This window comes from Erythrolamprus reginae, chromosome Z (assembly GCF_031021105.1).
Source record: "Erythrolamprus reginae isolate rEryReg1 chromosome Z, rEryReg1.hap1, whole genome shotgun sequence".
Lineage (NCBI taxonomy): Eukaryota > Metazoa > Chordata > Lepidosauria > Squamata > Dipsadidae > Erythrolamprus > Erythrolamprus reginae.
The window spans coordinates 1,498,414-1,523,568 of record NC_091963.1 but is presented as its reverse complement, the minus strand read 5'-3'; the positions used below and the strand labels follow the sequence as shown (position 1 = coordinate 1,523,568).

Sequence of the window (25,155 nt, the reverse complement as noted above, 5' to 3'; positions counted from 1 at the left end):
TTGCCACTGTTGCTAAGTGAAACATTGCAATTCCTCACTTAGTGACACAGACGTTAAGTGAATTTGGCTTCCATATTGTCTTTGCCCGTCAAAAGGTTGCAAAAGGAGATCATGGGACATCATACATCTGAATCAGTTGCCATGTGTCCAAATTTTCATCGCATGAAAATGCTGCAACGGTTGTTAAGTGTGAAAAACAGTCACAAGTCCATTTTTTTCAAGGCCACTGTAACTTTGAACAGTCACAAAGTGAACTGTTATAAGATGAGGACTGCCTATCCTATTAGAAACATTAAAATGAGGTCATATTTCAAAGCTTGTTTTATTTAAATAAATAAGATTAATTTGAATTCATAGATCTTGTTCAACAATAATCAATTTGATTTATACCAATCAGGATAATGTACTTTCTGGTGAGATGGACAACATAGTGAGTCCTCAACTTACATCCATTCATTTAGTGACCATCTGAAGTTACAACCACACTAATAAAAAGGGACTTATGATTGGTTCTTGCATTTATGACCACTGCAGCATTTTCCAGTCAGGTGGAAGATATTTACAATAGTTAAAAGGTCCCTTGGTAGGATCTCCCTATGGGATCTTCCCGGACAGATTCCCATAGAAACATACCCTGTTTCCCCGATAGTAAGACACCCCCAATTGTAAGACGTATCGGGGGTTTCAGGGGGGTTGGCTAATATAAGCCGTACCCCGAAAGTAAGACATATGTCTTACTTTCGGGGAAACACGGGGTACAGTAGAACCTCGACATACGTCCCCCCCCACCGTCATCCCCCCCGCCGCCGCCTGCAAGCGCTCTGCCAGGCGGCTCTCCCCGCTCCACGCCTCCTTTATCTCTGGGTCTGCGGAGGGAGGGAGGGTTCCGGCCTTCCGAAGCGGCGCTGGGCGAAAGGGGGCAGGCGGGCAGCGGCAGAAGGTGAGAGGTGCCTCTTCGATATGCCGGAGAGCCGGAGAAGGGGGCGTCCGGACCCCCCCCCACCCCCAGCAGAAGCCAAGGACCCCCAGAGTGGGGCGGCAGGCGAGGCAACTGCCTCTCCGCTCGCCAAGTGCCGCGGGGAAGTGCCGCTCGCCAAGTGCGCCTCTTCGCGCGCTCAATCTGCCGGAGAGCCGGAGAAGGAGGCACCTCTCGCCTTCTGCTGCTGGCCGCCCACCCTCTTTCGCCCAGCGCCGCTTGAAAGGACCCCCCCCTTTCCACCCCTTGTCGCCCGAGACGAGGTCGGGGCGCTTCCTTCCCATTGCCGCTCTCTTCAGATCCTCCTCCCCTCGCTCTGGGTGAGCAGCGCGGCATGGCAGCGGTGATGGAGGAGGAGGAAGAGGAGGAGAACGAGGGCGGCTGTCGCCCTTGAGGAGGCTGCCCTGGAGCCCTGAGGTTGAACTTGGAAAAGGGCTCACGAGGCTCCTGTCCCGCGGCTGCCCTTCTGGACTCTGGGGAGATGCCGCCTTCGACAATTTTTTTCCAATATAAGACATACCCCGAAAGTAACACATAGTGGGGCTTTTGGGGATAAAAAGAAAGTAAGACACTGTCTTACTTTCGGGGAAACACGGTAGAAGTCTGATGGCAGAAAAAGACCTCATGGTCCATCTAGTCTGCCCTTATACTATTTTCTGTATTTTATCTTAAGATCGATCTATGTTTATCCCAGGCATGTTTAAATTCAGTTCCTGTGGATTTACCAACCACGTCTGCTGGAAGTTTGTTCCAAGGATCTACTACTCTTTCAGTGAAATAATATTTTCTCATGTTGCTTTTGATCTTTCCCCCAACTAACTTCAGATTGTGTCCCCTTGTTCTTGTGTTCACTTTCCTATTAAAAACACTTCCCTCCTGAACCTTATTTAACCCTTTGACATATTTAAATGTTTTGATCATGTCCCCCCTTTTCCTTCTGTCCTCCAGACTCTACAGATTGAGTTCATGAAGTCTTTCCTGATACGTTTTATGCTTAAGACCTTCCACCATTCTTGTAGCTCGCCTTTGGACCCCTTCAATTTCGTCAATATCTTTTTGTAGGTGAGGTCTCCAGAACTGAACACAGTATTCCAAATGTGCTCTCACCAGCACTCTATATAGCGGGATCATAATCTCCCTGCTTGTTATACCTCTAGCTATGCAGCTAAGCATCCTACTTGCTTTTCCTACCGCCCAACCACACTGCTCACCCGTTTTGAGACTGTCAGAAATCACTACCCCTAAATCCTTCTCTTCTGAAGTTTTTGCTAACACAGAACTGCCAATACAATACTCAGATTGAGGATTCCTTTTCCCCAAGTGCATTACAGTATTTTACATTTGGAAACATTAAACTGCAGTTTCCATTGCTTTGACCACTTATCTAGTACTGTAAAGCTAAATCATTTACCATATTACAGACACCTCCAGGAATATCAACCCTGTTGCACACTTTAGAGTCATCGGCAAATAGGCTACCAAACCTTCCCCTATGTCACTCACAAACATATTAAAAAGAATAGGACCCAGAAAATGGTCAAGGAAGGAAGCCTGATTCACTTAATGGCTGTGTAAATTCACGTAAGTAGAGTGATTCACTTAACAACCGTGGCAAAAAAGACTGTAAAATCATGTCTCATTTAACGACTGCTTTACTTAGCAATGGGACAATCTGGCCCAATTGTGGCCATAAGTCAAATACTATTTGTGATAAATCCGAAAGTCCTCAACTTATAACGGTTTCTTTACATTCAAAGTTACAGCAATCTCCGGAAAATGCGGGTTATGACTGCTTTTCACACTTACAACCGTTATAGTATCTCTGTAGTCACATAATCGAAATTCATATGCCTGGAACTGACTCATACTTATGATGTTTACAATGTCCCAGATCCACTTTTGTGACCTTGTGACAAGCAAACTCGATGGTGAAGGAGATTAACAACTGGGTTACCAACTGAAGAATTGCAGTGATTTACTTAGCAACGGTGGTGAGGTACAGCTGTAAAATGGGACAAAATTCACTTAGCTGTCTTGCTTAACAACAGAAATTTGGAGCTCGATTCTGGTCGTAAATAGGGGACTGCCTATGTGACAAATAAATAAGTAAGTCATTTATCTGTTCCAAAATAATTAATAATTTTGAAAAATGGTTGAATCTCCCTGTTGGGTTTTCTCTTTAACGTTTTCATGGCCTCGAAACTTTACTGGTACTACCAACTACTCCTGTTTGTAAGACAAGGGCAAAGGAGTCACCCTCCGGGGTTCGTGGAGCAGAGAATTTTTGGTAACTCAATATCACACCAGAAATAGAAAATCATAGAGCTTTGCCAATCGTCTCCAATTTAAAACTTGGAAGTGGTCGGACTTCAACTCCCAGGATTCCTCAACCAGCAAACTGAGTTGAAGTCCTCCCCTCTTAAAGCATCCTGGCTGGGGGATTCTGGGAGTGGAAGTCCTTCCCTCTTAAAGCATCTTGGCTGGGGTGTTATTTATTTACTTTACTTTACTTTACTTTACTTTACTTTACTTTTTACTTTACTTTACTTTACTTTTTTTTTTACTTTACTTTACTTTACTTTACTTTTTACTTTACTTTACTTTACTTTACCTTCTTACTTACTTACTTACTTACTTACTTACTTACTTACTTACTTACTTACTTACTTACTTACTTGATTTGTGTGCCGCCCCTCTCCGTAGACTCGGGGCGGCTAACAACAGTAATAAAAGACAGCATGTAAATCCAATACTAAAACAGCTAAAAACCCTTATTGTAAAACCAAACATACATACATACATACAAACAAACATACCATACATACATTGTTAAGGCCTAGGGGGAAAGAATATTTCAGTCCCCCCATGCCTGACGGCAGAGGTGGGTTTTAAGTAGCTTACAAAAGGCAAGGAGGGTGGGGGCAATTCTAATCTCCGGGGGGAGTTGGTTCCAGAGGGCCGGGGCCGCCACAGAGAAGGCTCTTCCCCTGGGCCCCGCCAAACAACATTGTTTTGTTATGGGAGTTGGAATCCTCCCCCATTAGCATGGAGAATGGCAGATATTTTTACAATGAACTGCCAAGTACCATGAATAATATTTCACTTCTCAGGCCAAGAAAAAGCCGATTTATTAAATAGATTATGTCCTGTTTATCTCATGTATCTTATTTTTAGTCACTGAGTAATTGAGAAAAAAAGGACTTTGCTCCATTTGCTGTTTACTTCATAAAATTATTTTGAAGACGTTGGAAGGCAATAAAAAGTTTCAAATTGGCAATCCAGAGAGTAAAAGGTAGAGGAAGGATAGCGAACAGAATAGACCTTTTGGGCACGGTCGTTAAGCGAATCAGTGCGGTCATTAAATGCATTAATTAAGTGAATTGGGATTCCTTCACTGACCAGCCGGGCAGGAGACAATGAGGTCAATTCATGCCCAGTGCCCGAATTTTGATCAGGAGACCATGAAGAAGCTCTGGTGGTCATAAGTGTGAGGACCAATTATATAAATTGCAATTTTCAATGCTGCTGTAACTTGGAATAGTCATTACATAAGGGGCCGTAAGGCGAATTGGGCCTATATAGGTATATCTTCCTTCATGTCATCGGACCAGAATATCTCTGGGACCGCCTTCTGCCGCACGAATCCCAGCAACCAGCTAGGTCCCACAGAGTTGCCTTCTCCGGGTCCCGTCGACTAAGCAATGTCGTTTGGCGGGACCCAGGAGAAGAGCCTTCTCTGTGGCGGCCCCAGCCCTCTGGAACCAGCTCCCCCCAGATATCAGAGTTGCCCCCACCGTCCTTGCCTTTTGCAAGCTCCTTAAAACCCACCTCTGTCATCAGGCATGGGGGAATTGAAATTTCCCTTCCCCCTAGGCTTATAGAGTTTATATATGGTATGCTTGTATGTATGATTGGTTCTTTAAATTGGGTTTTTTTAGATTATTTTTAATATTAGATTTGTTCACATTGTCTTTTTTATTGTTGTTAGCCGCCCCGAGTCTTTGAAGAGGGGTGGCATACAAATCTGATTAATAAATAAATAAATGTACATCTTTTTTTCAGACTAAGCTGTAAATTGAAATCAGTTAAGATCGGTCACTCTACGAACGGTCATAACTTGAGGACGTCCTCGGTGGCCATTGAAAATGACAATTGAAAGGAGGGCAGATTTGACAAATGACAGGTCCACAATTGAAGCAATTCTCAATGGCTTTCAACCATTCCAGGTAGTCCTCGACTTACGACCTCAATGGAAGCCAACGTTTTTCTCTAGCTAAGTTGTTAAGTGAGCTTCCCTCCATTTTGTTAAGTGGATGACTGCCATGGTTACGCTACGAAGGTGGACACTAAGTGAATCTGACTTCCCCATTGACACTGAACCGCCTTTCTCAACACTGGGAAGCAACTTCTGACCACGTTTCACAGTTAAGACCATCGCAGCATGGTCAAAATCCGGATGCTTGGCGACTCGTTTGTATTTACAACTGTCCTGGGGAGTGACGCAATCTCCTTTTGAGACCTTCTGCCCAGCAGCCAGATTCACTTAACAACCATGTTGTTAAGGACAGTGCCTCATTTAACAACGGTGGCAAGAACACCATAAAACGACGCAAAATGCACCCAACAATTGTATCACCAACAGCGAATTCCGGACTTAATGGCAGTCATAGCATCGAGGACTCTTTGTTATCCCCTGTCAGTTGGTTCTGCAGAAGTCCAGGGTTCGAATCCCCCTCGCTCCCGGTGCTTAATTTCCACACCCACTCCCAATATCTCAGCCTCGCAGGGCTGCACACAAGTTGTGCAGTTGCATTTCCTGCTGCGACATCCTTCCTGGCTACGAGAGAGGCGTGCCAGCCCCTCCTCTGCCGAGACGAAGGCATGCAGCAAGGCGGGGGGGGGGGATTTGGTTTGGAGAGAATAGCCGGGGTTGTTTTTTCTTAATGTTGGGTTGGTTGAGTCAGCTGGATGAGATCATTGTCCGTGGCCAGATTCCATCCAAAGGGGGATTTTGTGTGTGTGTGTGTGTGTGTTTGAAGTTTGCTCCGGGAGCGGGTTGCCTAGTATTAGGAGGAGAGAGAGAAGGAAGAGAGAGAGGGAGGGAAATAACAAAAAAGAAAAAGAGAGAGAAAGAGAAAGAGAAAGAAAGAAAGAAAGAGAAAAGGAAGAGAGAAAGGAAGAAAGAAAGCTAGAAAGAAAGAAAGAAAGAAAGAAAGAAAGAAAGAAAGAAAGAAAGAAAGAAAGTTTAGATGGATGGAAGGGAATGAAAAGTAATGATAGACAGACAATGATAGATAAGATAGAAAGACAGACAGATAGAGGAAGGGTGCAAGGAAGAAAGGAAGAATGAGGGAAGGAAATCTCCGGAGAGAGGCGGCATACAAATCTAATAAATTATTATTATTATTAAGGAAGGAATGGAAAGGAAGGAGCAAGAGAAAGACAGAGAGAGGAAGAGAGAAAAGAAGGAAGGAAGGAAGGAAGGAAGGAAGAAGATAGATGGGCAGGTGGGCAGGGGGATGTAGATGATATAGTTAGTTGGATGGATGGATGGATGGATGGATGGACGTCCTCCTAATCCAGGGGTGTCAAACTCACTTTGATTGAGGGCTGCATCAGGACTGTGTTTGACCTTAGGGATGGGGGGAGCAGCTCAAGGTCACTCGTGAGGGTTGGGGGGCTTGTAGGGGCCCAAGTGCTGCTAATGAAAAGAGGCTCCCGAGCTCTGTTATGGCCCCTGCCAGTGAAAATGCAGCCTCGAGGGCCCCACTTCAAAGCCCACCTACCCAGCCTTTCCGACATGACAGCTGTCCTTCTGCCTTTTGCCATTTCAACTCTGGGGCAGATGGTTCCACCAGGTCAGCTCAGCCTTCTGGGGCCTGGGGTCCTCCCACCCACCTTAAGTCAGCACCAGACTGGAGAGCTGACCTCGACAACTCCGCTTACAAAGACCCACAACTTTCCAGGATCCGAACAACAGCCTCTTCACCCAAATTGCGAAACCTGGCACTAAGAGGTGACTTTCAGAAGACGCCTTGAAAGGGCACAGCAATCTCAGTCTGGAAGGGACCTCGGAGGTCATCTAGTCCAGCCCCCTTCTCCAGCAGCAGGAGGCCTTTACGGAATCATTACAATGACAAGGTTGGAAGGGGCCTCGGAGGTCATCTAGTCCAACCCAATACTCAAAAAGCAGGAGACCCTCACATAATCATGGAATGAGAGTGTTATAGGGGACATTGGAAGTCCTCTAATCGAGACCCCTGCTCACGTAGGATACCTTTAAGAGAATCATAGAGTAAAACAGGGATGGAAGGGACCCTAGAGGTCTTCCAGTCCAGTCCTCTGCTCAAACGGAAGACCCCTAGAGAATCATAGAGTAACAGGTTTGGAAGGGACCTCGGAGGTCAACTAGTCCAGCAGGAGACCCTTAAAGAAGCATAGAGTAACAGGGATGGAAGGGACCCTGGAGGTCTTCCAATCCACTCCCCTCTCAAACGGGAGACCCTTAAAGAATCATAGAGTGGTTTGAAAGGTACCTCAGAGGTCATCTAGTCCAACCCCCGACTCAAACAAGGAAACCCTTACAGAATCATAGAGTAACTGTCACATCCTTATCATGATGCTGCCATTTTTGTGCAGATTATTTATTCACTTAGTGCCCTCCCCTTGTTTCCTGCATTTGCTGTAATCCCTTCATAGTATAACCCCAGCCCTAACCCCTTATCTGGCTTGTGCTTTGATTTTTTTTTTAATTTATTTTTTTATGATGCACTGTGTTCCTTATTGTTAATTACTGATTTACAAGATTAACTTTGCAAGGGTTCAGTCATTCAACAGTGCAAATAATAGTGTTTCTGTTGTTCTGAATGTAGAATTTAGGTAAACTATTTCCTTGGATATTTTTTCACGGTTTTATAAACTTAATATAATTGCTTTATAAACTTAATATAATTCAGGTGACTCAAAATGTAATTTTCTCCAAATCTTAGGGTGTTTATTTTATTTTAAAGCGCCTTTATATATTGTGAGAGGGCATTATGACATTAAAAGCCTATTGATGGGGGGGAAGGCCCCGTAATTCAGGGCTTTCATCAAAACATTCTCAGGTTAATATCCATGAATAATAAACAATATATAGAAAAATAAGGTTTTGGTAGAATTCAAACTGCTATATTGAGAAAATGAACAACAGCAGATTCATACTGCATTTACAGATTGATTTTTTTTGCAGTTTGACATGTTACAGAACTGTTAATTCTAGGAAATTTATTATGTGTGTGTACAAAACAAAATTTTAATGAAATTTATAATGAATAATGAATGCATGACACAATGGTAATTTACAATGTTTCTCCAGTAAGGAAGCAGAGTTTGCTAAAAGTAGCATTTGATATAATGCCCTGTGTTTTGATTTACGTACCTTTGGGGCAGCATGTGAGGGGGGGTGGGGGTGTTATCTGTTTGGTCTTAATTCTGTAGCCTCCCTAGAAAGAAGCGCCTGGGAACTATCCCTTATCTCTTTCCCAGGAGATTTTAACACCTGTAGATTGGCTCACTCTACATGGGAGGGGGAGGATATACTATTTTATCCTAAGGGGGGAGGACATACACACTAACTTAAGAACCTGACTTTCAATTCCCTTTCTTTCCCCAAAAAAGTTTTCCTTTCAGAATTCTGCTCTCTCCAAGACTTCCTGCTTTCTTGAAGAACGGGGAGGAGAGGGAGGGACCTTATAGGAACAAGAGTTGGAAAAGACTTTGGAGGTCATCTAGTCCAACCCCCTGTTCAAGCGGGAAGACCCCTTACAGAATTACAGAATAACAGGGTTGGAATTTGGAAGGTACCCTAGAGGTCATCTAGTCCAACCCTTGATCAAATGGGAGACCCTTACAGAATCATAGAGTAACATGGATAGAAGGGATGTTGGAGGCCATCTAATCCAATCCCCTGCTCAAGCAGGAGATGCTTACACAATCATAGAGTAACAGGAATGGAAGGGACCTCGGAGGTCACCTAGTCCAACCCCCTGCTCAATGCTCAAGCAGGAAACCCTTAACAATCATAGAGTAACAGGGATAGAAGGGACCTTGGAGGCCACCTAATACAACCCCCTTGCTCAAGTGGAAGACCCTTACAGAATCATAGAATAACAGGGATAGAAGGGACCTTGGAGGCCATCTAATCCAACCCCCTGCTCAAGCAGGAGACGCTTACAGAATCATAAAGTAACAGGGATAGAAGGGATCCTGGAGACCATCTAATCCAACCCCCTGCTCAAGCGGAAGACCCTTACAGAATGATAGAATAACAGGGATAGAAGGGACCTTGGAGGCCATGTAATCCAACCCCCTGCACAAGCAGGAGACCCTTACAGAATCATAGAGTAGCAGGGATGGACGGGACCCTGGATGTCTTCCAGTCCAACTAACCCTCTAATGAACCTACTATGAGTCAGTGGCCAAGCATCCCAATTTGGGTGATGTGACCTTACAGATTTTGCAATGATCATTAAGGGGGGGATGGTCATGTCCCTTTTTGGTATGCCTTTGTTAACTCTGAATGGTCACTAAATGAATAGTTGTAAGGCAAGGACTAACCTGTTTTTGGGAAATCTAGGTTCCTTCATGTATAGATTTGACTACAAACATTCATGGTTTAAACCTGGCTAATCAGAACAAGATTACATGCAGCCCGAATAAAACTCGTGATACTCCAAAGACCATGGGACAGAGTCCCCCATCCACTCTGCAGCAAACTGATTCCAGATGTACTGGAACCGAACCACTTTATATAACTCTTGTCACCTGAAGTCCTCACTCTATGACAACTTGCTTAGCAACCATTTCAAGTTAAAACTAACGTGGAAAGAAAGAAGAACAAACTTATCTCCCAGTTCTGACGTTCCAGCTGTTGTGGCCATAGCAAACAACGGGTTTCACTTAACTATGATGTTAGTTTAACCATGGTGGGAATCACTTAGTGACTGCCGCAACAATGGTCATACAATGGTCTCCTTTGACAACCGTCTTACTACGTGACCATCATAGAAAGGTTGTGTGAAAGACATATGACTTTGCATACAGCGCAATCTTTGGTACATAGAAACACAGAAGATTGACGGCAGAAAAAGACCTCATGGTCCATCTAGTCTGACCTTATATTTTCCTGTATTTTATAATTTTTATAATTTTATAATATTCCTGTATTTTATCTTAGGATGGATATATGTTTATCCCAGGCATGTATAAATTCAATTCCTGAGGATTTACCAACCACATCTGCTGGAAGTTTGTTCCAAGCATCCACTACTCTTTCAGTAAAATAATATTTTCTCACATTACTTCCAATCTTTCCCCCAACTAACCTCAGATTGTGGCCCCTTGTTCTTGTGTTCACTTTCCTATTAAAAACACTTCCCTCCTGAACCTTATTTAACCCTTTGACATATTAAATGTTTAGATCATGTCCCCCCTTTCCCTTCTGTCCTCCAAACTATACAGATTGAGTTCGTTAAGTCTTTCCTGATACGTTTTATGCTTGAGACCTTCCACCATTTTTGTAGCCCGTCTTTGGACCCATTCAATTTTGTCAATATCTTTTTGTAGGTGAGGTCTCCAGAACTGGACTCAGTATTCCAAATGGGATCTCACCAGCGCTCTCTACAGCGGGATCACAATCTCTCTTTTCCTGATACTTCTAGCTATGCAGCCAAGCCTTCTACTCGCTTTCCCTACCACCTGACATACAACATCAGTAGAGGCTGTCTGTGATGGTCATAATTCAAGGATATCGTCAATTGGAAAACAGTAACAATAATTTCTGGACAGAAATTATATTTCTTTATAGTCCTTGAGTTACAACCGCAATTGAGCCCATTGCTTAGCGAGACGTTGTTTAAAAGGGGTTCTGCCTCCTCTGACAAGCTTTCTATGCCGCCCCCGAGTTTGCGGAGAGGGGCGGCATATAAATCCAATAAATCTAATCTAAATCTAATCTTACCACCGTTGTTAAGCGAATCAGTGCAGAGAGGGGCCATTAAACGAATCCGGATTCCCTGTTGACTCGGAAGGGGATCGCATGAGCCCAGGACACTGCAACTATCGTAAATACAAGTTAGCCGCCAAAATGTCTGAATTGTGGTCACGTGACCAGGGGGATGATACGACGGTCATTAAGTGAGTTCACTTTTTTGTTGTTCCTTTGAACAGTCACTAAGTGAATCCTTAGCCCTCTACTTTACAGTAGTCTTCAAAGAACGACGGCATGCAAATCTAAATAATAATAATAATAATAATAATAATAATAATAATAATAATAATAATAGAAGGAGAGGAAGAAGAAAAAGAAGAAGAGGAGGAGGAGGAAGAAGAGGAAGTTCATTGAGCAACCGTTCTAACTCACAATAGGGCATAGGGCCCTGTTTCACACTTACAACCATTGCAACATCCCCACCTTCACGGGATCAAAGTTCAATTATGTCAGTCGCCGTGTCCTGGGGTCATGCCCTTTTTGGCACCCTTCCGACAAGCAGGAAGTTAGGTTTCACTTAACAACCGTGTCACTTAGTGAACACCAGCAGAGATTCTCTTAGCGATGGCGGCATTTGGAGTCACTCTCACTGGACAAGCACCTCGCTTAGTGACAGACATCTTGGCTCAATTGTGGTCGTACATAAACGAAATAAATGTTCTGCTCAGAAACCCCGTTTAGCGACTTAAATTCGGGGGTCGTAACTCAAGGACTAGCTGAAGTTACCTCCCCAAAGAGGTATCTTTAGGATCCTGTTTCACACTTACGACCGTCATCCCAACTTAATCCAGGCTAATCTGGGTGGCTCCCTCCCCACCCACCCCACCCCACCCTGTTTTCGCCTTTGGGGAACCTAGGCATTGGGCCAGCGGAAACAAACCATCATTGTCAGGCTTGGGAAAAGGTTAACCAACCGCATTCCACAGCCTGCCCAAGCCCACACATTCTTTCCAGAGGCAGGCCTCGAGTTCGAAAGGCATCTCACTGTCAGATTTCAGCTGAACCCAGGGCGAAAGACGTGAAGGAGAGAGGGAACAGAGCACCATCCAAGCAAATCAGGCCTTTTAAGCCATCAATCTTGGCCTGTGACTAATTTTCCAATCAACTGGGAATCCTGGTTGGTTTCGCAACTGACACAATCAGTTTTGGCTAAGAAGGCATGAGTTTGGGTAGTCCTCTACTTACAACTATAAGGGGCCCCAAACTTTACAGAGCTGTGGCCCGTTTTATGACCTTTCTGGACTCCGTTGTTAAGTGAATCGCAGGAGTTGTGAAGTTTGTTGGTTAAGCTTGGTCTCACTGTATGATCCTGCTAACTCCCGTTGTTAAGTGAATCATTGGCACTATGAAAGCTGTTGGTTGTTAAGCGAATTGGGCCCCATTGTACAACCTGTCTGGTCCGTTCCTAAGTGAATCACTGCATTTTTTTTAAGGATGCTGGTTGCTAAGTGAGTTTTGCTCCATTTTACAACCTTTGTGGCCACTGTCATTATGTGAAATGCTGACACTGTAGAGGTGATTGGTTGTTAAACGAGTCCGGCCCCATTGTACAACCTTGTCATTAAGTGAATCCCTGCACTTTTGATGTTTGCTGGTTGTCCAGTGTGTTTGGCCCCGTTCCCCACCTTTCCAACCACTGTCATAAAGTGAATCGCTGAATCTGGCCGTAACCAGTTGACTTTGTTCGGCGGAAGTCGCAAAAGGGGATCATGTGACTCTTGGGACATGGCAACCATCCTAAACATGAGCCAGTTGCCATAGGTCCCAATTTTGATCGTGTGACCACGGCAACGGTCGTAAGTCTGAAACAGGGGCCAAAGTCTCTTTTTTTCTGTGCCGTTGTAATTTCGAATGATTGATAAATTGAATGGTTGTACATCAAGGGCTGCCTACATCACAAGACCAGCGATAACAAACACCTCCCAGGGGATCAGAAGTAAAAAACAAAAATGATGCTAGTCCCTAAGAATTTTGAAGAAATCTTTTTTTTTTTTAAATTGATGCCACAAGACAGCCAAGAGGGACTGACACATCAAGCCAAACTATGGTTAGCTTCCCCACAGTGACTGATGTAACTACAATGACTGGGTTCGGAGCTAAGCCATAATTAAACAAATCACTTAGAGCTTCTACTTTGTTGGAAAACAATCTTAGCTTTTTGAACAGAAGGGAATCCTTGAACGCAGGGTTGAACTGATCTCTGAGCTGGGGGGATTTCTTGCAAGACGTCTCATGACCCAACTAGGAAACAGCATCAGTGCTAAAGGGGGTGAGGAGTTTGCAAGGAGGAGGAGGAGGAGGAGGATGGCTACCACTGATGAAACATCTGCAAGATTACCAAACATTGAGAGCACCAAGTACTACTGTAGTTTTCGGAGTATAAGAGGCACCCTTTTCTTTCCTAAAAGAGGCTGAAAATTCAGGTATGTCTTATACTCTAAATTATTATTATTTATTATTATTATTATTTATTCAGATTTGTATGCCGCCCCTCTCCGCAGACTCGGGGCGGCTCACAACAGTGATAAAAACAATAAACAATGACAAATCTAACATCAAAGTCTAAAATAACAATTTTACATTAAAAAAACCTAAAAACCCCATTATATAAAAAGCATACATACAAACATACCATACATAAATGCAGCTTTTCCCGCCCAATGTTTTTTTCCCCAGCCATAACTAGACGCTGACGATCTTCCCAGCTCTTACCCACTTGCAAGCTCTTTCACTGTTACTCTCTGCGAATAATGTTTTCCAAACCCTAAGTCTTTGTAGGGTTTTTTTCATTGCTCTACTTGCTCAGAATTTTTCTTTCCAGCTCTAACCAGGTTCTGACAATGTTCTTACTGGCTTGCAAGCTCTTTCATTGTTACTCTCTCCAAATAAGCGTTTTTTTAAAGCCCTAACCAGGGGATAAAATAATGTGCTGAGATTGACCAGAGTAAGGACACTAAACAGATGAATATCTGGTAAGAAGATTTTTCTCCCCCTATTTTCCTGCCCAAAAATTAAGTTGCGTCTTATATTCTGAAAAATATGGTATAAAGTCCTCCTCCTCCTCCTCAATTCCATTCCCTTCTATCCCTGATGATGTAACCTAGTCGGGTCATGAGATGTCTGCAAGAAAACCACCCAGTTCAAAGACCACCCAGTCCCTCCTCTTCTTCTTCTTCCTCTCCACAACCTCCTCTCCTGCCTTATAGCACTGTGATGACGTTTCCTAGCTTGGTCCTGAGTCGTCTGCAACAAAACCACCCAAGGACCACAGTTCGACCCCGAGCTACAATTTAATTATCTTCAATTGGGGGGGGGGGCGATATAAAAATTATGTCTCTATTTCAAACATAATTTCTCATGCTTTTTTGGGGGGGGGGTTGACCCCTTTCCCCAATATTATTCATTCTCAAAACTCTTCTTAGCTTAAATGCAATCAAAACTCCCAAGGAGGGAAGTGTTTTTAATAGGAAAGTGAACACGAGAACAAGGGGGCACAATCTGAGGTTAGTTGGGGGAAACATCAGAAGCAAAGTGAGAAAATATGATTTGACTGAAAGAGTAGTAGATGCTTGGAACAAACTTCCAGCAGACGTGGTTGGTAAATCCACAGGAACTGAATTTAAACCTGCCTGGGATAAACAGAGATCCATCCTAAGATAAAATACAGGAAATAGTATATGGGCAGACTAGATGGACCAGGAGGTCTTTTTCTGCCGTCAATCTTCTATGTTTCTATGTAAGATCCTTCGCAGACACCCCTGCCCGTAACCCAAAACGGTCCATTATCTACAAACGAGACCCTAAACTTTCAGAAAACAGGAGAAAATTTCAATTTTTTAAAAAAGATTCTTTTTTCCCCTTCCAAAATAGGATCTGCAGGAATGAATGCCCCTCATACATTCAACATTTCCATTGATAATAATTGACCTTCTTTTCTGCCTACAACCACATTCTCTGCCCCGAACAAAAACAAATTGAAGAAAAAAGAAAATCAGATGGATCAAGCCTACAAAATGCCACTTCAACTCTCACATTTTCTGAAGGCCTGGTGTACTTTCTCCTCCCTCCTGGAAACATGGACTTGAATCGCAAACTGGAAGGAGCCTCAAAGGTCATCTAGCTCAACCCGCTTGCAAGCTGTAGGAAAAGTCATTTGATGCTGGTTGGCCACCTTCCCTTAATAAAATTATCCACAACTACTGAGGCACAGGTGGCTCCATCAAAGCAGATTTTCAGATGTGTGGACTTCAACTCCCAGAATTCATGTTGTGTTGGCTGGGGATTCTGGGATTTGAAGTCCAACCTTCTTAAAGCACGCTGGCTGGGGATTCTAGGATTTGAAGTCCAACCATTCATTCATTCATTCATTTATTAGATTTGTATGCCGCCCCTTTCCGTAGAGTCGGGGCGGCTCACAACATAACAAAACAATTCATAACAAATCTAATAATTTACAATTTAAAATTTAAAGTAGTTAAGAAAACCCCATTTTTGAGCAGACATGCCTACAAACATACCATACATAAATTGTATAGGCCCGGGGGAGATATCTCAATTCCCCCATGCCTGATGACAAAGGTGGGTTTTGAGGAGTTTACGAAAGGCGAAGAGGGTAGGGGCCGTTCTAATCTCTGGGGGGAGCTGGTTCCAGAGAGTCGGGGCTGCCACAGAGAAGGCTCTTCCCCTGGGGCCCGCCAACCGACATTGTTTAGTTGACGGGACCCAGAGAAGGCCGACTCTGTGGGACCTAATCGGTCGCTGGGATTCGTGCAGCAGAAGGTGGTCCCGGAGATATTCTGGTCCGATGCCATGAAGATTTGATGTCCAACCTTCTTAAAGCACACTGGCTGGGGATTCTGGGAGTGGAAGTCCTTCCCTCTTAAAGCATGGCTGGTTGGGGGATGCTGGTCCTCCACTCCATGTGACCATTATGAACAGTCGTAAGTGTGAAAAACAGTCACTTTTTTTCCACCCTGTGTTAAATTCAAAATGTCACCAAACGAACAGTTGTTAAATGAAGAGTTATCTCCTCTGAATGTAGGACAATCCCCTTGCTTCCCCTCTTCATATTATTGATGTAATTCATCTAAATTTGGGCAGGTCATTGTAATTCTTAAGGCGTTAGGTAGGAAAAGTAGTAATTGCACATTAATTCTGGGCTGGAAACAATGAAATTATTGTTCAGGAAACCAGTAAACCGCAATTAAATCAGATTTGAACCTTGCAGAGTCAGGGAGCTCAACCGATATTGGCCATTAAAAATAAGGAGGAGATGCAAAAGGGTTAAACGTGGAAAAATGGGAGCGAAAAAATAAACAATAAGATATATTTTTGTTAAAAAAGAAAAGGAATAAATGGGCCATTTAGGCAATACGGTCATTACACACTCATTACGAAATTCTTGGACTCCGAATTTGGCAACCGTTGCTTAGCAGGGAGAAGACAAAAGACTTAAAGTTTTATCCAGAGCGAAAATATCAACGCCTCCCAATTCATTGTCAGGGGGGCCGAGAGGGAGAGCTCCAGATGTGGCCAGGGCCAATGAAAGGGCCTCTCTGGGGAATCGCAGGGGACCCGAGATCCGGGGAAGGGATACAGGTTAATCCTCGATACACAACCTTCCAGAAAGGGGTTAGGAAAGAAAGAAAGAGAGAGAGAGAGAGAGAGAGAGAGAGAAAGAAGAGAAGAGAAGAGAAAGAAAGAAAGAAAGAAAGAAAGAAAGAAAGAAAGAAAGAAAGAAAGAAAGAAAGAAAAGAAGGCAGGAAAAAGAAGGAATGGAAGGAAGGAAAAAAAAAGAAAGAGGGAGGGAGAAGAAAGGAAGGCAGGAGAAAGAAAAAAGAAAGAAAGAATGAGAGGGAGGGAGGGAGGAAAGAAAGAAGGAAGGAGGAATGGATGAGACAAAGAAAGAAAAAAGCAGGAAAGAAAGAAAGGAGGAAAGAAAGGAGGGAGGGAAGAAAGAAAGGAACGAAGGAAAGAAAGAGGGAGGAAGAGAAAAGAAAGAAAGGAGGGAGGAAAAGAAGGGAGGAAATAAATAAATAAATAATTGAAGAAAGAAAGAAAGAAAAAAGAAGGAAGGAAGGAGAAAGAAAAAAGAAAGAATGAAAGAGAGGGAGGAAAGAATGGAGGAAGGAAGGAGGAATGGATGAGAGAAAGAAAAAAGCAGGAAAGAAAGGAAAGAGGGAAGAAAGAAAGAAAGAAAGAATGAAAGAAAGAAGGGAGGGAAGAAAGAAAGAAAGAAAGAAAGAAAGAAAAAAGGAAGGAAGGAAAGAAAGAAAGAGGGAGAGAAAAGAAAGAAAGAAAGAAAGGAGGGAGGGAGGAAAAAGAAGGAAGGACATAAATAAAGAAAGAAAGAAAGAAAGAAAGAAAGAGAAAAAAAGAAGGAATGGAAGGAAGGAAAGAAAAAAAGAAAGAGGGAGGGAGAAGAAAGGAAGGAAGGAAGGAGAAAGAAAAAAGAATGAAAGAGAGAGGAAAGAAAGGAGGAAGGAAGGAAGGAGGGATGGATGAAAGAAAGAAAGAAAGAAAGAGAAAAAATGAAGGCAGGAAAAAAGAAGGAATGGAAGGAAGGAAAGAAAAGAAAGAGGGAGGGAGAAGAAAGGAAGGAAGGAGAAAGAAAAAAAGAAAGAATGAAAGAGAGAGGAAAGAAAGGAGGAAGGAAGGAAGGAGGAATGGATGAGAGAAAGAAAGAAAGAAAGAAAGAGGGGGGGAAGGGAATTTAGACATTTGGTAAACTCCAAGGATTGACAAGGGAAAAGAGGTATGAGAAAGGAAGAATTTTTAAAAATCCAGTAATCCAGGGAGTCCTCGATTTACGACAATTCATTTAGCGAACCATTCCAAGATACAATGGCAACGAACAAAGTGACTTAAGGGCGGTTCTTCACACTTACGACTAACTGTCATTAGCATCCTCACGGTCCAGAGATCATTATTTAGACGGTGGGGAAAGGACTCAGATTTACCCACCATCAAAGTATCCCGGGATGCCATTTCTGCCACATTCCGACAAGCCAGGAAGCGTGAGGGGGAGAGATTCACTCAACGACCATGTTCCAGGTAGTCCTCGACTTAGAGCAGTCGTTTGAAATTAGAACACCCGGGAAATATTGACTCACACTTACAACCGTAGTAGTATTCCCCAAGGGGATCAAAATTCAGACCTTGGGCAAAGGATTCGTATTTATGACCGTTGCAGCACCTGCAAAGTCAAAGCGGGGAGAATTCATTTAACAACCGCATTGCTAACTGGTGAGGTTCACCAAATGATGGTGGGAAAGTTGTAAAATGGGACAAGATTCACTTAGCAACTGTCTGGCTTATTGACAAAAATTTTAGGCTCCATGAAAGTTTCTAGCTCGGAAAACTTTAGTGATGTGCATGCTAATATGGAAATCTGAAATACACGAAGTCCTCAACTTACGACTCCACATTTCAGTTGTTAAGTGAAACATTTCTGGAGATCTGCCCCATTTTATGACTTTTTTTGTCACCATCATGAAGTGAATCACTGCAGTTAAGTTAGTCACCCAGTCATTAAGTGAAGCGTCCACCTGGAAGGCCGCAAAAGGGGATGGTCACCTGACACTCCGACCATCATATGTTGCCAAGGTGTCTGGATTTTGATCATCTGACCACAAGGAACACTGTGACGGTCGTTAAGTGGGGAAAAGCGTTTCAAATCCCTTTTTTCCAGCGACATTCTAACTTCGAATGTTCGCTAAGTAAATTCTCAGAAGTCTAGGACTGGTTGTAGTCAATTAAACAAACTAAAGAATAAAAAATCAGGGGAGATTTTAAATTATTTAAAATATTTTTTGTTGAAATTCAGGACTTAAAAAGTTTTGTTGACAATACATCGTTAGTCCTTAACTTACAACAGTTCATGTAGTTATGACATCACTGAACAAAAAAGGAACTTTTGGTTCTTTCATACTGACAACAACAGTCACAGGATGAAAATTTAGACATTTGGCAAGTGACTCGTATTTGCGACAGCTCCAGGGTCATGTGATCTGCTTTTGCGACCTCCCAACAAGCAAAGTCAATTGGGAGAGTTAAATTCACTTAACAACCAGGTGACTAACTTAACAAATGCAGCAATTCACTTAGCAATTCAATGTCTTGCTTAACAACATAAATGTTGGACTCAATTGCAGTCATAAATCGAGGAACTGCCTGTATTAACGTCCCAATCAGGTTACTAACCGAACTGCAGGAGCGTGTCGAATGGTGCTAAACTGACTGAATCAAATGTCTTGCTTAGCGACAGGAATTTGAGGTTGTAAGTTGAGGACTAGCTGGGTTCCTTTTGGATCATGGCTGGTCAAAACGCTGGATAACAAGCAGTCGAAAGGGTGCCTCTAGGCATATGCAAAGTATCAATGAACAATTACAAGTTGAAACTGTATTCAGAAACTATTGTCACGTGATGAGTTAGTTTCACTGCCAAGTATAAATGACAACACAATTTTAAACCAACATTCTTGGTTTACCCAAACTTTATTAGTACTCTGAAGTGATTATTGAAGACTTTACGTCAAAGACTGTTTTAAGTCTTTGCGTCCCCAACCCCAGCAGCTTTTAAGGCTTGTGGACTTCAATTCCCAGAATTCCTCTGCCAAACATGGCTAACTGAGGAATTCTGGGAGTTGAAGAGTCCACAAACCTTAAAAGTTGCCATGGCAGGGTGGAGAATTCTGGGAGTTGAAGTCCACAAATGTTTAAAGTTGTCATGGGGAGGAGGTAATAGTCCTTGACTTGTTTAGTGACCATTTCGCTTAGTGACCATTCCAAGTTGCAACAGCCGTGGGGGAAAAAATGTGACGCATGATGGTTTTTCACACTTAACGACCTTTGTCGCAACCCCATAGTCAATGATCCAAATTCAGAGGCTTGGAAATTGCTTTGCATGGGCCTGAGGTCTCGTGAATCACTTGGGCCACTTTCTGACAAAAGCAGGAAACCAGATTCGTTTAATGACCGAAGAACTCCCATAACAACCACAGGGATTCACTGAATGCCGAGGGCCAAAATGGTGGCCAGAACAAAACTCACTGAACCAATGTCTCGCTTAACAATGCAAAATCTGCATTGGTTGCCGATCAGTTTCCGGCCACAATTCAAAATGTTGCTTATGACCTATGAAGCCCTTCATGGCATCGAACCAGAATATCTCCGGGACCGCCTTCTGCCGCACAAATCCCAGCGACCGGTTAGGTCCCACAGAGTTGGCCTTCTCCGGGTCCCGTCGACTAATCAATGCCCCAGGGGAAGAGCCTTCTCTGTGGCGGCCCCGACCTTCTGGAACCAGCTCCCCCCAAAGATTAGAACTGCCCCCAACCTCCTTGCCTTTCGCAAACTCTTTAAAACCCACCTCTGCCGTCAGGCATGGGGGAATTGAGACATCTTCCCCAAGCCTATATAGTTTATGTATGGTATGTTTGTGTGTATGTCTTGTTTTTAAAATAAGGGGTTTTAAGATATTTTTAAATATTAGATTTGTTATTGTACATTGTTTTTATTATTGCTGTGAGCCGCCCCGAGTCTACAGAGAGGGGCAGCATACAAATCTAATAATAAATAAATAAAACAAGGGCCTCGCTTGTGGTCGTTGAAGAGGAGGAATGCCTGCATTCACTTCACAAACCAGATTTCTAACTTAATAACGGCCACGATTCACTTAACAACAGTGGCCAATGGGGAAAACTCACTGAAGAAATGTCTTGTTTAACAACAGGCCCCGCTGCGGTTGTTAAGCCAAGGACCAGTTGCCGTTCTCACATCACTCACATGAAAGTTTTGCAATCTAACTTTTCAGGAAAGCCAATTTTTTTCCCCCAGGGAAATAAAAATGAAGACCATTTTTAAAAAAAATATCTGAGTGTCTGAGTGGGCTAGGAGCCCCTTCCTCAGCTCTGGGGTTCAAATCTACCCCTCCGGGCACACCACCCCCTGTCCCGTTTTAATTCTTCAGCCATGACAACTGGTGTTGCTAAATCCGGATCTGTCCCCGGGATATAAATAGTCAGTGATTTAAATTCACCACGTCACCAGGAAGGAAGGAAGGGAGAGGAGGGGTGACAGGGGAAGGTGGGCTCCAAACCAAGCCCCCACCCCAAATCGAAGCCAGATATCCTCACCCGGGGTTTGTGTGAGAATCACAAGTTGTGCAGAAAAAAAGAGCCTTGCTTTGGGTGAGGAAAGGAAGTCTTTTTGGTAGGGGGGGGTAAGCGAGGATTGGCAATGGGGGTCCTTGGGGAGGGTGCACAGCTGCACCAGACAGATGTTTGTATTCTTTTTTTTTTTAAAGTTATTAAATTTCCTGTGGGTCCATCCGGCCACAAGACGACTCGGGGCAGCTGACACCGTTAAAATTAAACCCTGAGTACATAAACTGAATCTATCTATCACCTATCCATCTCTATGGCTCTATTCATATCTATATATCATTGGTTTCTTAAATTGGGGTTTCTTTTTCAATTAACTTAAATATTAGATTTGTGTATATTGTTTTGTTACTGTTGTTAGCCGCCCCGAGTCTGCGGAGAGGGGCGGCATACAAATTTGATTAATAAATAAATAAATATACTGTATAACTATCCTTATCTATCTATCCATATCTCCATCCATCTTTCTCTCTCCATCCCTATTTCTCCAGCCTTCTTTATCTAACTTATAGACAATAAGCTATAAGTCTACAGAGAGGGGCGGCATACAAATCTAATAAATAATAATAAAAAATAACAATAATAAAGAGGGATGGAGAAATAGGGTGGATGGGGAGAGAAAGATGGATGGAGATATGGATAGACAATATCTTTCTATCCATCCATCCATCCATCCCTATTTCTCCATCCATATCTCTACCTATTTTTAAACTATCTCTATCATCTATCTATCCCTGCATCTACATATCCATCTATCCCCCTTTCTCTCCCTCCCTCCCTATTTTTCTATGTATTCATCCATCCACTCCTCTCTATCTCTCTCAATTTATCATTTCTATCTATCTAGCCATCCATCATCTCTTTATCATCTCCCTCAATCATTCTTATCTATCCATCTATCTCTCTCTGTGTGTGTATGTATGTGTGTACTGTATATATATACTGCTGAAAAAAATAAAGGGATCACTTAAAACAACACAATATAACTCCAAGTCAATCAAACCTGTGAAATCAAACTGTCCACTTAGGAAGCAACTCTGATTGACAGTCAATTTCACATGCTGTTGTGCAAATGGAATAGTTGTGCAATGAAATATCCAATGACAATATTTCATTCATTCAGATCTAGGATGTGTCCTTTGAGTGTTCCCTTTATTTTTTTTCAGCAGTATATATATATATGTATATATATATATACTGCTGAAAAAAAATAAAGGGAACACATAAAAGTTGTTTTATTAAAGTTTTTATGTTCCGGTGATCGAGATGGCTGCTGCCTCATCATTCACATATATATATATATATATATATATATATATATATATATATATATATATATATATATATATATATACACACACATACATACATACATACACAGTATATATATATATACACACACACACACACACACCTACCTACCTACTCATCCATCTCTCTCTATCTATCCACACATACATAATTATTCAATTGTTTGACTGATTAAACATCTACCCTCCATCTGTCTGATAATGTGGCTCTGCATAGCTTCCACCATTAAAAGTATGTTTGTGTGGTTGTGTGTAAATACAAATATCTTTATTCAATGTATTCATATATTAAAATGTCTACACCGCCCATCTCCCTTAAACATGACTCAGGTGGCTTCCACTATTAAAGTGAGACACTACATAATATGAACATTTTTCAATATACAGATAGAAATAATGTATTTATTCAAACTATTCATTTGTTCAACGTCATCACCCTAACAAGATGACTCTGGGTGGGTTTCACCTAAGCATATGTATTAGCTATTAATACTATATTTATTCATTTGCTAAATATCCACCCTGCTCATCTCCCTTAACACATGACACTGGTCGGCTTGCACCATTAAAATATATAGCTATCAATACTACATTTATTCAGTTTATATTGATAGCTATACATAAAAATATGTAGATAGAAATAATATATTCAATTTATTCATTTATTCAATGTCTGCACCGCCCATCTTCCTTACAGGATGACTCGGGCGGCTTCCACCATTAAAATAAAATCCTAAATGCATACATTTTCAATATACATATACATACATATATGTATATACACTGACACACACTTTGAAAACTGTACGCTACACAATTTCATTTTAATCTTTGACGATTCTTGTACCTTCAAAGTGACAAAGTTCCCATTCCAATTTATTCTTATTTCTGTTACATTCTACATGTATATACATACATATATCTGTACACTCACACACACAAATAATATATTTATTCAATGTATTGCATCCCTGTGCTGCTCCTACCTCCTCTCCTCCTGATGCCAAAGCCCATCAACCCGGAGGCTCAGGATGATGGGTGTTTCCCGCCCACCCCGATGATGTTGCAACTTTCCTACTCCTCCTATACTCTCATCATCCTCCACGCTCTCTCCTCCGCCGCCGCCCCCCCTCCCCGCCGCCTGGCATCAAACCCTTGCTTGCTTGCTTGCTTGCAAAAAAAAAAAAAAAAAGGCTCGTCCAAGCATCCAGAACAAACGCCCCCACCTCCTCACCGCCCCAACATTTCCTCTTGGCTAAACCCTACCGCCCGGTCCCCCCTTTTTTCTGCAAAAAAAATTTAAAAAACCACTTCCAGGCTGGAAAAAAGTTTGTAACCAACTCCAAAAAATGTCAGATAGACAAGGAAAAAAAGCCATTTTAACATTGCAAAAGATGTATTACATATATATATATATATATATATTATATATACATGTATATAGGTGTATATATATATATGTACACATACATGTTTTTTGCAACGACTTTTCAAATGGCAAAGGGGGAGGGGGGATAGAGGGGAGTGGCTCACCCCAAGAAGGAGAGGGAGGAGGTATGACCCCTCCCCAATTGCATTGCATAGAGGCTTCTGGAAAGATTATTTACCGCCCCCCCACGTTTGGAAATCCCCCCCGGACAACGCCCAGCCGCTTAACTCGCGCTTTCCCGCCGCAGTAATGCAGGGGCGCCTCCAGAGCGCCAAGGCGGCGCCCCGCGGGCCCCCAAAGGAGGGGGAAGGAGGGAGGGGGCGCCGCTGAGAGGTGGGGGGCCCTTCGGGGGTCCAGGGCCCCGGCTTACCCAAGCTGACAAAGAGGCGGCGGTCTAAAAGCGGGCGAGGAGCCCCAGCTGCACCCTCGCTCGCTACTCCGAGGCCGGAGGCACGCCCGTCGGGGAGTGGCCACCAGCCTGCTTAAAGGCTGTCCAAGGCACAGACGAACATGGTGGCCTGCGCAGCCTCCCCCGTTGGCCAATGGCGAGCCAAGGGTGAGCCTCGCGGGCCAATGGCGGAGCGCGGGGCGGGGGGTAGGGCGCGCGGCGCCAAATTGGGCAGCGGGCGGGACCCGGGGAACTCTCGCGCGCGGGGAGGGCGGGGGAGGGAGGGAGAGGGGGCGGGGCTAGAGGGCACGGGACAAGGAGGAGGCGGAGCTTAGGCTCTGAGATGGCACGCCCCTTCTCTCTTTTTTTTCTTTCTTTTTTTCCCTCTTTCTCTTTTTCTCTTTTTTTCCTTTCTTTACTTATCTTTCCCTTTCTCTTTTTTCTGTTTCTGTATCTTTCTTTCTTTTTCTTTCTGTCTCTGTTTTTTTTTCTATTTCTCTTTTTCTCTTTATTTTTTCTTTCTTTCCTCCTCTTTCCCTTTCTCTGTATTTCTTTTTTCTCTTTCTGTCTCTTTTCTCTTTCTTTCTTTCTCTTTCTGTCTCTTTTCTCTTTTTTTCTGTCCTCTTTACCTCTCTATTTCTTTTTTCTATTTCTATAGCTCTTTCTCTTTCTTTCTCTTTTTTGTTTCTCTTTCTCTTTCTCTTTTTCTTTCTGTCTCTGTTTTTTTTTCTATTTCTCTTTTTCTCTTTATTTTTTCTTTCTTTCCTCCTCTTTCCCTTTCTCTGTATTTCTTTCTTTCTCTTTCTGTCTCTTTTCTCTTTTTTTCTGTCCTCTTTACCTCTCTATTTCTTTTTTCTAT

The 25,155-nt window shown here is 42.9% G+C and overlaps 1 protein-coding gene across 1 annotated transcript in view; it reads right to left on the bottom strand.

The window, feature by feature from the left end:
* Nucleotides 1-24,368, bottom strand: part of LOC139153215 (microtubule-associated protein 2-like) — a 157,849-nt gene extending 133,481 nt beyond the window's left edge. The window contains exon 1 of the mRNA XM_070726858.1: nt 24,279-24,368. The gene's annotated coding sequence lies outside the window, so the exon portion shown is untranslated. The remainder of the gene's footprint in view (nt 1-24,278) is intronic.
* Between the last annotated feature and the right edge of the window lie 787 nt (nt 24,369-25,155).